The sequence below is a fragment of the Haemaphysalis longicornis genome, unplaced genomic scaffold (assembly GCF_048455015.1).
Source record: "Haemaphysalis longicornis isolate Haplotype H1 unplaced genomic scaffold, Haemaphysalis longicornis Haplotype H1 scaffold_6, whole genome shotgun sequence".
Lineage (NCBI taxonomy): Eukaryota > Metazoa > Arthropoda > Arachnida > Ixodida > Ixodidae > Haemaphysalis > Haemaphysalis longicornis.
In genome coordinates, this window is record NW_027526407.1 from 36,235,526 (window position 1) to 36,249,984 (window position 14,459).

Sequence of the window (14,459 nt, forward strand, 5' to 3'; positions counted from 1 at the left end):
TTGCAGGAAGCTATGAGAACCTGCGTCACTGAAGATGGTTCCGAGAGGAAAAATATCTCACCGATGGCAAAGCTGGTGCGAGAAATTCAACCAAGCGTAGCAGTTATTACGTAGCACTGGTCCTTCATTGTTGTTTCCACAGAAACTCACCACATTTTTAGGCGTATATTCTTGTACAACGTACGCATGACCTCCTCTAAGGGCGTACCCCGTTATTCGTACGTTGTCACGTTGAGGATATATATTTACTTACTTCTTTACCTTGAGCGCCCACACACGGAATTTTTGTAACTAAGGTTCAAATTCAGGGCAGCCACTGCCGCCGTGAATACAAACACAGGAAAGGAGTGGTACGGGCTTAGAACTATACGGGCCACTTACGAATTGCTCGAACGAAATATTTAGGACCAAAATGCTCAAAAATGTGGCTTGCATTACAAACAGAATACGCATCAGAGATTTTTAAGGACCCTGCAAGCGTGTGATATGAATTTTGAGAAACGGGTGTTTCCGCTCCATCATAACAGACTTACACGTTAACCAAGCGGAATGTCTGACACAGCATTTTTGAATAATTATGGTACAACTTCAGCAAACATTTTCAACAAAGATTTCTAGTTACGTACACTTTTGTAAAAAAAAGAATGCTTGAATACATATACGCGGAGTGAATACTTCGCAACTTTGCGGGAGTGGCCTTGGAGGGTGTGGGATAACATAATAGAAAGAATAACGCAGTCATCGCCTTCGGAATAAAGAACCCAAAGGAATGAAGTTTCTTCTCTGTCTCTTTAGAGAAACTGAATTTAAAAATCACCAGCAGATCTCGCATGCACTTTGGTCACTGTTGCGACAAAGGACATCGCATTGCTGTAACACAAGGGGCAGTGACCTTTTTGGCATTGTTAACCATGGTAGCTGCACATATTTGTTCGACAATGCCACACCTTAGGTGGCCACCAGAAGAAAGGGACGCGATGAATCTACCAGATCAGCTGTGTGCTACAGGGATGCAGTAACATGGTGAGTATTTCAATTACCACGCTTCCTGCTGAAGAGATCGTGTTTCGTACCTCTGCTGATTTCTTCAAACCTATTTTTCAAGTTACGTCCTGTACAATGTTTTCTCATTTGCAAATATTGACCCTCCTTCAAAACAAGATTATGAGGTGCATGCATCCTCTCAACGAGAAAGGCGTATGAGGGGCAAAAATATCAGGATTACTGGGAGTACAACTGAGACTTTGTAAATACTTGTCGTGTAGCCACATACATGCCAGAGTAAAGCATTGCAAACACAGAAAAAGAATAGTGCTTATACATGGCGTCTTAACGTTACCCTATACCTTGTGGTATGGGAGAACCAAGGGACGCTCACTATTAACACTAATCTATACCCCAGTTATAGCGGTGGGAGGAGCAGCTACCATCTCTCAGCTCTCGGACCAGAGCCGACTTGTTCAATGGGTGTGTGGCCGTACAGCATCAAGCCGTCTTGGACTCAGGATGCTCTTACGTGGTGGATACTCTCAGAAATCCTCTTCCTCATGAGTTTACCTGCTGTTTGCGTCTCTCTCTCTCTCTCTTTCTCACTTTCTCTCTCACACGTTTTTAGGTAAGCAAGTATTAAAAATTGCTGAATTGAAACAGTGGTAATAATGTCCCCGTTCACATTTATGATGTATTCGTTTTCTTACGCCAGGAGGTGGTGTTTTGCCAAGAAATGAATTGTGGTAATTCCTGTCATCACTATGTTCGTGATTCTAAAACACGATAAAGATATCATTCCCGTAGAAGGCTTGTCTCGAAGTCGAAACGTAGAAATAAACCCTCCGCTGTTGCTGTTACCGAGGTTTCTTATTTCGTGTTCCCCACGCCTTCGGCCCCATCGCCAGCATGCCAGTAATAACTCAGATTATATGGATGCTCCAAAGCGGCACGAACTAGTTCACGACACCTCTTATTTTACATTTTAAGGGGTTTCCGTATCCCTGAATTTCTGCAAGACATCATTTGCTTCCATAATAAACCTGCTTAGCGTCTCCTTCCTACATGCGAATTCTGTTCTATACTCATTATCAGCATACAGCCCCTGAAAGGGCCATCTATTTTAGAGGATCCTCGTTGGCAAGCTCCTGTATTTGTGCACGGGCCAACGCCCGTGGTCGTGCTTACCAACCTTTATTTTTATTCTGAGGCAGCACGCCTGGTCCAGATAGCGCCCATAGAACACGCTCACCAGGCCTATAGCCTATGGGGCAAAGAAATTCCACTCTGGTCGGGTAAATCGACTGGCCTTATCCGCCGCACACGCCACGGAATGTCGAACAGCTCACTCTCGTAGAAAGTCGCACTTTTATTGCTCCAAGAGCTCCCTTATTGTTTTTTTATAAAGATTGTCTGTGAAAAAAAATATACTTCTTTTTTTGTGATGTATTTGTAGAACTTCTCCAACAAAAGCAAAACTGCGTCGTCTTCGGCGTTATCGCAGTTTTTTTCTTTCGCGGCTCGCTCTCATGCCGTTATATGCTCGTTATCTTCCCTCGTCTGGCCAGAAAGGGGTAAAACCCTTCTAAAAAACTGGGTCACTTTTCCTCGACCTTCGTTCTCGAAGCCGCCTGAAATGACCACGCCTCCCATTCTATCCCGGCGCGCGTTTACTCACGTCAGAACTTTCCGATTTGTCCAACTTGTTTTGCAGCGAAATTATGGCTCGAGCTCTTTTTTACACCACACGTCTCGAGAGGTTTCGCAATAAGCTAAGACCGGAGCCATTTCCATCTTTCTTCCGCGTTCCTGATGACGTGTCGTTGATATTCAGCTCTGGTATTCTTAGCTTCTCTAATGACAGTGTCACCCATGACCTTTCGGGCATAGTTTCCAGTGCTTTCGAGTTCCTTTTTCTAAATACTTTGGAAGTTGTCACGTTTCTGTGCTTTCTCCTAAAGGGCCATCCGGAAACTTTGTCCGGCTTACTTATCTTATTCGAGCACTTGCTGAGGTATGGTACTGATTTTTACGTATTTGCTTGTTTCGTAAGACGTTTCATGGCGGCCAAGCAGCTCTGACGAAGGACAGAGATATCGTGGTTTTGCTTCTTTACATACACTCCTGAGTTTAATCTGGTCATAATGAACGTAGAGGAGTAAGACGTTCTCCTCCAAAAGTTAAGTTCTTTATCTTGTCCATTTTTTTTTTGCTTTTTTGCTTTGGGTTAAAATAAGAAGTACAAATTCTGAAACTGATCCATATTCTTTTTATTCGCGTTTTTTTTATTCCAAAGCAATTTTCGCTGCAGGTTCTACGCCGGCGTGCTTAAATAAAGCACGTACACTGCATGATGTGTGGCAATTTTAGTTTCCCAGAAAGGCTGTTTACTCAGACTAGTTTTTAGAAAGCTACAGCCAGGTGTCTGCTTTCCTACGCTTACCGACGTTCTGCAATATGTGCGCGTCGTGAAAATGCTGTTACATCGTTCGTCCTTAAAATCCCGTTGTAGGTGCGTAGATGCATCAACCAAAGAAATGTGAGAGAAACTGAGCATTAGGATGATTTTCAAGTGTAGCGCATAATGCCATGCGTTTTGTACCTAGATACTAAGTCACAGAATAACTCGAAAAGAATAAAGCGATATAGATGAAGGCATGCTGGACGTCATGCTCTACAACGCTATCAAAGACAGCCTGCAGTCTTACAGTCGTTTTTCCAAACTACCAAGCTGCGAATAAACACAGACGCGTTCGTAATGTGGTTGCAATACGTGTAGCAATTATGCTTTCGGAGAAAGAAAAACAGCAGGGAGAAGACAGAAACCTAGGAATCTGCCTAGTTCTGCTGAGCCTCGCTAAACAACGGATGGGACGTGTTTCTCTTTGTATTGTACATGAGCATCAAGTTTTCGTTCTAAGATGCGAATGTAACCCAATATTAGGAGAGGTTGTAAAAATATCCGACAAGCGACGTATTGAATTAATAGAACTGGGTGTGTGAAAGGAGACATTTAAGACCATACGGGTGTTTCCTCAGGATTGTAGGCAGGTGGGTGTGTAGGAACGTGGACTCTTGCGCACATCGCCCTTAGCGCTACCTCACTCATCGTGTCTACTTCGGCAGCATTCGCTCAGGAGCACCTTGGCCTAGATGACCCCGTTGGTACGAAAGCCTGATGGCTCTGCCCAGAAAAGAGAAATCGTTCCACGTATACCCTTGAGGTGTTCGATGCAGTGGTAGCCGAGTGCAGCACTCAAAAGCTTACGTCAAAAATGAACATCATCCAGTAGAACGTGTCCACTTCTGTGTTGACGCCTTGTTATGAGGAATGCGGTGAAGGTGCCACCACCTAAGACTATGTAAAGGAAAGTTTGACATCCACCTAAATGCAGCCATATGGCTAGAAAGGAAAGCTATACAGCTTTCTCGAAAACTTCGCAGTTGAAGGAAAATTCGTCCTGGCGAATTTTCCTTCAACTGCGAAGTTTTCGAGAAAGCTGTATAGCTTTCCTTTCTAGCCGTATGGCTGCATTTAGGTGGATGTCAAACTTTCCTTTACAGAGACGTACTCCACCTTGGGGATTTCCCCTAAATCTGGTCGATTAACACCTAAGACTATTAATGTTGCTTAATCACGCATTTTATTTATTTTGTGCAGGTATGTAATTTGATAACCTTACAAGCAAAACCAAAAAATTGCATCGCGCTTATAAGCTACGCGCAGTTTCTGCCCAGTACGGTAAGTGCAACCTACACAGTGGGTACGGCAGAGGGGCAAGTAGGGTGGAGTCAGGGCAGGGGACGGGAAAGGAAGGAAGTAGAGACGGAAGGTAGTTGGGCTAGAATAGCAACGTAAATTACGGGATGTGGGATGGGATAGATGATTAATAATGGAATTCAGTTGGCAAACATTTAAATACCACATGACTGGAATCTTTCTGGCAGAGCGAGCCAGACCGCATCAATCAAAATGGTCACTTCAAGATCACCGAGCTACCTGCTACTATGATATGTGTTAGAGCTTATTAACTCTCGTGTTGTAGGAGTTCGTAGTTCTCGTTTGATACCTGTAGGTAGAGTGTGAGTGAGTGAGTGAATTCTCGTTAGGAAACCGGCGGATCCAGCCTTCCTGAGAGTGCCGGCGTTTGCTCTGCCACAGCAGCACATAACTACATGCATCTAATCACGACGAGTCTCGTAGGTTTGTGTTCTTCAGAAACAGGAGGACCTGGAGCAGTATGCCCGCCTCCGGACTACGACGTGGCTTTACAAGCTCAAACTCACCCCATCGTCCATGTGTCGAACGTGTGGGGCATCAAGTGACAGCATATATTTCTTAATAAACTGTCTGGAACATGTTGTTTAGCATGCAGCCTTGTTGAAAGAACTTAGAAGGAGAGCTGCTCCGCATTCATCTTGAGAACGCGTTCTTTTCGGGAACGTTCTCTAGAACAGTAGTGCTTTCTACCTGTAGCACTAATTGCATAGTCAGTACCCCAAATACCACACTAATCGTTTTAAAAAGATGTTATTGAAATTCAGGGCATGGTGGTGAAAACGTTTTCTTGAGGTGGAACGGAGTTAGTTGAGCCGTTACTCTCTTGCGGGGGGGGGGGGGGGGGCGTCCTCAGTCCAGGAGGCCCCTGGTGTTGTTCTTGCTTTTCTCGTCTTGCAAATGTTATGACCGACATAAAAATGAAACATGCAAGTAAATCTAACTAAAAAATGCAGTCACTCATACTGATATCCTGTGTAACACTTAGATAACGCACCTTGTTGTGGAAAGGACCGAGCCGGGACACGAACAGGAGCCGCCGCTTTAATGGGACAGGATGGTACAATGATCGTGATTCGGGAGGTATGTTGCTGGGGCCACTTCTTACTCCTCACCACTATTTCCAACATCCTCCCGACCCCAAAGAAAGGAGGTAAACCATAATATCAAGCACAGCGTTATCGTTATAATGTTCGGGGTTAACACAAAGCCCAGTTCGGGCTGTCCTATGTAAGTTCGGGCAGCGCCGAGTGCACTTCCTCCGCCACCGGTGCTTGTATCGTCTGTCCAAACGACAGAGTGTAGAGGCGAGCCACTTGAGGTAGGGCACGTAGCTCGCTCTGTCAGCGCAACAGTGCATAGGAAGCTCATCGCGCGAAGAGTACGCCTGAAGTCGTTGAGACGCCCTGAGGCGGTGTAGGATCGGGCCTGCATATCGGTGCTTCGAAGGTTTTCCCGTTCGTCGCCTGGGCACCTTCTTCGCTGCCGTTATGAGAGCGGTTCTTTTTCTCCAGAAAATCCAGAAGATGCTCCTCTTCGGCCTTTCTTCTTGGTGGTTGGTGCTTCTCCCTTTTTCTTCCTGTTTGCGCTTTCGTTGTGTCCTGTATTTATCTTGGGTAGTAGTTTTCGCACGCCCCCTACAATCAGTAATGTGAGCATCCATTTCAGCCTTTCTGTCCGCGACGACAGGAGGGGTGGCCTATTTTGGGTGGCGCGGTCGTTTCCTGTGCCGGAATTTGGAAATTCACAATTGGGGTTGTGGCAGTTCAAAGTTTCTGGTAGTGCTGAAGGCAATAAAACGCTATTTGTAAAATTACCGGTGTCCAAATCTTGCTTAAGGTCATGTTTCGGTTCGCCTATCAAGATTATGCTGGTATTATTGTTGCATGCTTCGTCAGTTACGCCCGTTAGTAATGCTACCGACCCTCCGACAGACGTGCTCTCACTGTGTGAGCCGTAATCTAGAAACGAAGGTAGGCCTCCATCGTTCAGATTGCGTCTCATTCGTTCGCGAATCGTGCTTTTTAGAGACGATCGCAAATCCCTAATAACTCCTCCTAACTTCCATTTTGTCGTTCCAATGGTGTTTGACCATGTTTCGGCCCTTTCGATTTCCCCAGCAATCTTGTCAATGGCAACGAGGTTTTCGACTTTGCCGTCCATTTCCTTGAGAGACTGCTCTTTCTCTATCAAAGACTGGTTCCAGCTAGAGAGCTGCACTAGCGAGGGCGGCCCATATGAAAGACGCAGCTCAACTCGTTTTATTATTCACCTTGATAGAGTCCTTGATAAAGAAGATTCTCCATCGTTTTCCTTGGCGTGGGTAAGAACTAAACATCGTTGGGAGCAAGTCCAGAAAAACCCGCTAGGCCTTCCTTGTGATGGCTACGATCAAGCACGCGTCGTTACATGACAGGATTGTGATGCCTTGATCGTGATTGCCTTTTGTTCATGTGCTTGAGGCTCTTTCCCCTCGGGTCGTTTCCTTGTGCTTCAAGCTCGTTCTGCGTCAGGTACCACTGTCCTCGCCCCACGGCTCACGCTGTCGTTGGTTGGTAGCTCGCTCGGACCTTCAACCGTTGAGTTCCCTTGTCCCGGCTCCAGACGAGGACACAAATGCACCAGCGGAAACTTCTTATCGAAGGTCGATGGGGCCGGCGGTCGTTAGGGTGTCTCACGTCTGTGAAAGCCGATTTTCCCGTCGTTTCGGCACCATGTCGCGTAAGGAACGGAGCCGGGACCCGAACGGGAGCCGCCGCTTTTATGGGACAGGATGGAACACTATGTACAATGATGATGATTCGAAGGGGTAGGTTACTGGGGCCACGTCTTCCTCCTCGCTACTATGTCCAACACACCTTACAAGGTATAAACGCATATGATTCATGTGGAACTTATACCGAGTTCCACTATAGAATACTAGGAACACTCGTTTTCACAGGTCGGCGACTTAATTTACTGATATGTGGTGGTATCAGAACCTCAACATTTATCTTATGGGATGAGAATGAGCATCCCGTGACGCTTCACTAACTTACCAAGGTTTGATGTTATTATGTAATGTGAGAAACGCTAATAATTAGGTTGTATACAAGGTGAAGTATTAAAGATAAACCAAAACAAAATCAAGCCTTTCCTGTCTTCTGCTACAGGTGTTTTTCGGGTTTGTTTTCATCTTCGGACGCTGAAATTTGTGTCCCGAAAAGTAATAATGCAGATTTGAAATAATCAGTACCGGTTGTACACCGAATATGGCAGCAGTCTGTTTTGCGATTTCAATAGCAAATAACATTTCAGGTGTATCAGTCTTGTGATTGCTTCAGGTGCTTATCTAAGACCAGCTTTTATTTGTAAGGCTATATCCTGGTATAAAACAAAACGGGAGCGTGTGTATGGCAGATGGAAAATATAGATACCCTGGCACACACGACTCATACGTTTGCGGCATCAATACAAGCATGAAAATAAAAATTTGCTAATACATATGACGAAGGCTGTTCGCTCTAAACGATTGAAACCCTAGCTGAAGGTGATATAAAGATGCGTTTCCGCCGCCTTTGTACTCCCGGGGCAGTATTTATTTTGCTTTGCAATTTATCGAACCGATAAATGCAGATAAGGTAAAGGAAACATGCAGTGTTTGTATCAGAAATTTATCTTTTCTAAAAGCACCCTGAATGAAACAAGGTCTTCAAAAAGCAAAGGCGGGCTGCTGCAGTTTGCCACACCACCCGTTTGCAACGTATTTACGGTTAAATGAAGTTCCAAAAAGCACGGTGTTCTGTTTTCGACCACACGTGCTTAAAGCTTGCTTTAAATGTTCCCTTTGCTGGCAAAATAAGACTACGAATCTTGTAAGATTAAATTTCATTTTCGAGGCATGGTTTCTAAAATTGGCCACCAGAAAGAAATTCCCACCACGTTTCTATTTCCCTTGGGGCAGCAACGGAAACTTTAGCGCCCAAACGCATTACCTTACTGGCACCTTTTTAAAGGCACGGGTCGTGCGCTATTTTATCACTGAGAATTTTTCAGTCGTAATATAACGTGGGCAGCACATTGTATCAATATTTTGACAAAGTAGTAAATACTACTTCCTTGAAATTTAACGTGCCTACAGGTTTCTATTTGCAGGTGAACACGATTCAAACCCCCAAGAAGGGACGCGACCTTAAAAGCAACCGTTACTCAAAACGCGACATCCCATACGACTGCCAACAATAGCTGAATAGACGGAAGACTTCTCTCAAGGAATAGAAAACGTGTGCCCATTTAGCCACGGGCGCTGCCGGCTAAATGGGCACACGGACAAACGGCCACACGTGGATGACAAAGCGGCATAGGATTCTTATCGTCGTTACTTGGCGACAAAAAGGTCTGGGTCTGTCTTGTAAACCCGCATTGTGGCTTTTATTTATAAAAATTGCGTCGGAAAATGCAGAAAAAAAAACATTAGGGACACAGGGTTTTTTTAGTTGCCTACAGCAAAAATGTAACGCACGTACGCGCGCGACAAGGGTTGCGTCAAATCTTAGGGCTACAATGACCCTACTCTTCTGCAGATGTTTTTGGAAACAGGGTTTTTAAAATTTGAGAGCATTCCGAAGCGAAGGGTTGAGCTGTTAAAATTTGTACAGGGCGGATCATTTCTGGAAATTTTATAGGTTGTAGCTCTACCGCAATCTGTCTTTGGCATTCACGTCCCACAAATTTTTCCGTCCTGAATATTAATATATATTGTTTGTTTGGCGTATGTTGAAAATATCGGGCTGCGACAATACTGCCTGATGTTTTCGGTAACCAGAGCATATCCAGGCAACCTAGAGATACCAAATTTAATGATACGAACTAACAGGTATACACAATAAAGAACGTAAGCTTACAACTTTGAAATTAACCATATTTCAGCCCATTTCTTTGAAATAATTCGCTGACGGAGAAAATGTTTCGTACAGCGCCGATTATATGCGGATAAAATACAATGAATGCGACTACCTCTGCCGAACCGGGTACTTGTGTATGAACTACGACTGACAAGTACTTCTTTTCAGGCTACCCTGATGACATATTTAAAATAAATCGCTGCCACCTTTCGCAGCAGAAGAAAGGACCGTTATATGGAAGACTACCAATCTGCAATTTACACTTCGTGATTATAAAAAGTGTGTCATTTGTAGCAACAGAACAGTCCTTTAGACATGTTTCATCAATGTTTATGTTGAAATCAGTGATCATGAAATGTATGATCTAAGAGCAGAAAGAATGAAACAGATTACATGTGGATAAGAAAACGTGTTACAGGAGTGACAAAGCACAAAATAGTTGCGACGAAGTACTACTGCCCCAGAGTACTTGTCTTGACAGCGAGTACAAAAATAAATGAGTAGTAAATAAAATGTAGAAGGATGCTTATAGTAGGACTAAGGTGAACTGTAACCAATGTCTTGTTTAATTAACAGGTGCGCAGTATTGCATCGAGGAGGCATGTATGAGGATGCGGGTAAGCTTGATATGAGCCGAGGATTCTATAAATGAGGTTAGGCATGGAGATCATTGTAAATATAAGAACGGCGAATACGTACTTAAGAAACTATCATGCGCATAAACCCGTTGGACACTGGGAAAGCGTTGCTTTTACCTAAACACAGAGATATTCCTAGAATTTGCGGCGAGTGGTGAGCAAAAATACCAATTACAGTACTAACAGCTTATGGAGCAGATTTTCACTCTGGAATATAACGCGAGAGCGGATGCCATGATTCAATAAATGTAATAATTTTCTCCTTGACTGCGGACTGAAAAAATACTCTTGGCTGGGAAGAAGCAGAAAATGTAAAGGGTACTCCAAGAACTTGCGTTGAAAGCAAATTTTTAACACCAGTAACGTAGTCACAAGAAACGCTTAGCTTAATGTTGCCATTTTGATCAGCACAAATTGACAGTGTCTTACCTGTTTTTAGCAACGAACTTATATACAAATAAATTACTAGTTTCACTACGTGCCAAGGCAGCGTTTTAAAAACTGCGGTTTTCATTTACAGCAGTTGTTTCCGCGGAACCACTGAGCACAGGGCGTGTTAAAGGGTAGCCGTTGCACCCGATGTGTACAAAATGCTTGTATATTGTAGCACATCGTCCTGGTATATGCAAATGGTTATTAGGTGCCTTTTAACATAATTTACCTGACTGAAACCTATTTAAATGCCTTGTTTAGCGTAGGTAGCAGAGAAGGCAAAAGGAGCTACTAGGAACAACACGAGGATATTAAATAACACTGTTTAACACCAGTGCGAGTGTGGACGCTCGCACGACGTACCCGATTCATCGTGTAGAAATGTCGTTCCAGATAAACCACAAATTGGGCCATGTGAGACGGGACGTTTGCGAATTGAAATGCAGAGACGTGTAGGCGAAAAAACGTGATTGCAATAACTCTTGGCAGCGGATGTTATTGTGGTCTTCCTAAGTTGTTTTTATGACTCGTTATTGAGTCGAGGGCCATCGAAAGTTAAAACCAATGTCACGCAGTGCACTCAAAGTTTTGCACGGGCCTTTGGCATGAGAAAACAAGGGGACGGCTTGGACATGATAGCTGTCAAGTGCGTGAAACACCACAAGAAAACTCATTTGGATTTGTGGTTGCCTTACCTTTGACTGCAAGCGCTCAGTTGCGTCTTTGGGATACATAATCTGGCTACTGAGTGGAAGCCTAGACCTGAACAATATTTAGGAGTCGAACGAAAACCACATAGGCTGTGCGTGTCCGTCGCAGCAGCTCCCGCTATGATGTCACAACGGTTCGTAATAGATTTTCTATCATAGGCTCCGAAATGCTTAACTTCACTGATTTCTGCTACATTACTATTTTTTGTTTGTTCACAAACCCGTTGCACGCGTAACATCGTAGCAATCCTTAGTGTTAGCCCTCAGCAGTGGCCAGGGTGTCATTCCTTCCCACATCAAGAAAAGGGAGAGGAAAAGAGGAAAAAATAGTGGGAGAAAAACGGCATATACAACGAATTTGTTGAGTAATAGAGTGTGTACATCGGTTGAAAATTCCACAGCAGGGAACTCTCGCCTACAAAACATAAAATATAAAACAGAAAAACTGAGAGCTATACTTTATAGTGTATCTTCAGAACTAGTTAAACAATCTTTATATTAAAGGACTTCGGAACTCCACAATGATAAAGGTTCAAATGAGTGCAAAGTTACTTTTTAGGCACAAGCGCTAATTAAATGGCGGGTGCTTCTGGGAGGTTTAAAACTTCATTGTGTCTTCATTTAAACTCTAACAAACAAACCTGTAGCGTTTCTTTATATTCAGGAGCCACTCAAGGAGACCTTATTAGCCAAAGTGGTCGACGAACTTCGGCGGTCGTAATCGAAGCCAAAACAGCTGAAAGTACCCGGCGTACGACTGCTTCCAAGCAGCTTTTACACACGAAAATGTTCGTACCTTTAGCGGGAGCCATGGGAGGGAGGCGGGAAGCAAAGTATTAGAAAGGAAGCAAAGCGATTGAATGAGAGTGGGCGCACACTCCAGCCTGAAAGGCCCCTTTGAAAAAAGGCGAGGCCTTTAAGTCTAAGAAAGCGATCTTTATCTCGTCTTCGTCTGGGCGATTTTGTATAGAAGGCAAGAGCCTAAATGTCCGCAAGGCCAAACAAGCAGTTTTGAATTGGACATAAAATATAGTTAGTATATGAGCACAATGTGAGATCTCGCTACTCCATCGCTTTCCACGCTAGGAGCATGTTTTGAACGGCCTTTAGCAAAGAAGTGGCTGCGTAAGGTGTTGTATGGGCACCTAAAAGTTATTTCTGGATCATCCTCACAACTATTTAGAAAAGCTGCATACAAGGTGAATTGTACTCGTTTTGTAGTGAATTCAACGGCTGGAAATGTATCTCCTGGCTATGTTCTTTAGCACTAAATGGGCTGGCTATTTCTGGCCACTTTTTAAGGACTCGTGAATGTGCAGTCAGCGTCCGTTGGCACTGCCGTGCCGTACGACGTGCCAACGTAATCACGTGAAAACCTCAACACTGCTATTATCCTATTGGTTTCTTAGCCCTAGAATTGGCAACTGTATTGTATTCGATACGAAGCGTGACAGATATAACTAGGTCAGCTTTGCCGATTTTACGAGTCTGGAGAGTCAGCGTAATTGAATGGTTCGGTGTTGGGGCATATAGTGCCTACATTTCTGGAGAGCTCCTTTTGAATGGAAAGAATAAAAACACAGCTCTTCTATGCTTCGTTTCTACGACAATTCATGCGGTACTTCGATGTGGACGGACCTGCAGAAGGACTTGCCCTTAAGCAGCTGAGTGTGCGCCCGAATACAATGGGCTGCGTTATATCCCGTATTTATATTGTCTTTTATTCGCGTCGAATTCTCCAAGAATGGTTTAAAAACAAAGAAGGTGGTTTTCGTTAACGTCCTTATTTTCTGTCTTGTTTTTATTTCTCGAAAGTAATAACGTGACACCAGTGCTTTAGTAGTGGAGATGCAGCAGAACTCCGTTCAGATGGAAGCTAAGAAACTCTTGGGTGGCTATTTTACTTTTTTAGACAACAAGTTTTACGCACGCATCCAAAAGACTTCCCTGCTCAATCGAAGGGTCTGCTGCTTCCATAAGCAGTTTAATCTCTCGCTCCCTTCGACTGAACCGTGAATAGGGCAGCCGAAGAATTTCTCAGTCAGCATAGTTCTCCATGTCACGTCAAGTGAACCAGAAATTGAGAGGAAGTTCCTTATATATCGGGGCTTGAGAATTGCGCTGGGCGGCTGCTCAGTAAAAAACCGAACTCGAAAGTTTTATTTGGCATTTTTTAAACTTTAACTTCAGCTAATTCAGGCCCAAAGCTCCAAGTTAATTTTGTCGACTCCAAAGTTTTGTTTTATGGAGGCTATCAAAACATTTTATGTTGCGCATCTGCCATCACTTTTTGAATCCGCTGCCATACACGTTTTTATTACGTAGTAGATGATAGTATCTGATTATGGCGACTGAGATAGCGGTGGTACAAGCTTGTGTGCTGCAAATAAAGCTGTTGTAATTTTTGTTGCTCTCCTAAAGCAGATTGCAGCTAATTTCCGTAAAGTGAGCGTTTTATTGATGTTCTGAATAAGAAGTTATTTTGATTCGTTAAGTACCTATCGCGCACGACGAGCGGATGTCTTTCTTCAATGCCTGAAGCTTGCCGGCGGTAAAATATGCTGTGTAAATGTTTAGTAATGTAGGAACGAATGCGCCCTTTTGAACCATGCTTCACTGAAGGCGACAGTATAGGAAAACTCAGACTGATGGCGCTTACCGATGTCAATAACTAGCTGAGCTCATCACACACGCTATCAATACAGCAATATATTATTTTTTGTCACACAGTAAGCATTCGTTTTAACAATTTTTTTCGTTTTCAGAAATAACAAATAACCGTCTATTTTAACGTCCTCTTTTAAGGCCCATGATTGATATGTGTGTTCTCCCTCCCAAAATATCATGAGAAAGCAGCTGACGTATTTAGAAAACAAAAATCTCGCCATCTCCACGAAGTGAATGATAATGAGAGGGGCGAAGCTAAAATGCTTATCGGTAAAACCGTGAAACATTCGCCCACATATCATACAAAGACTCGACACGTCAAGCTTTCTACCGCTCCATTGACAAGCCCGTCGACGACGTCGAT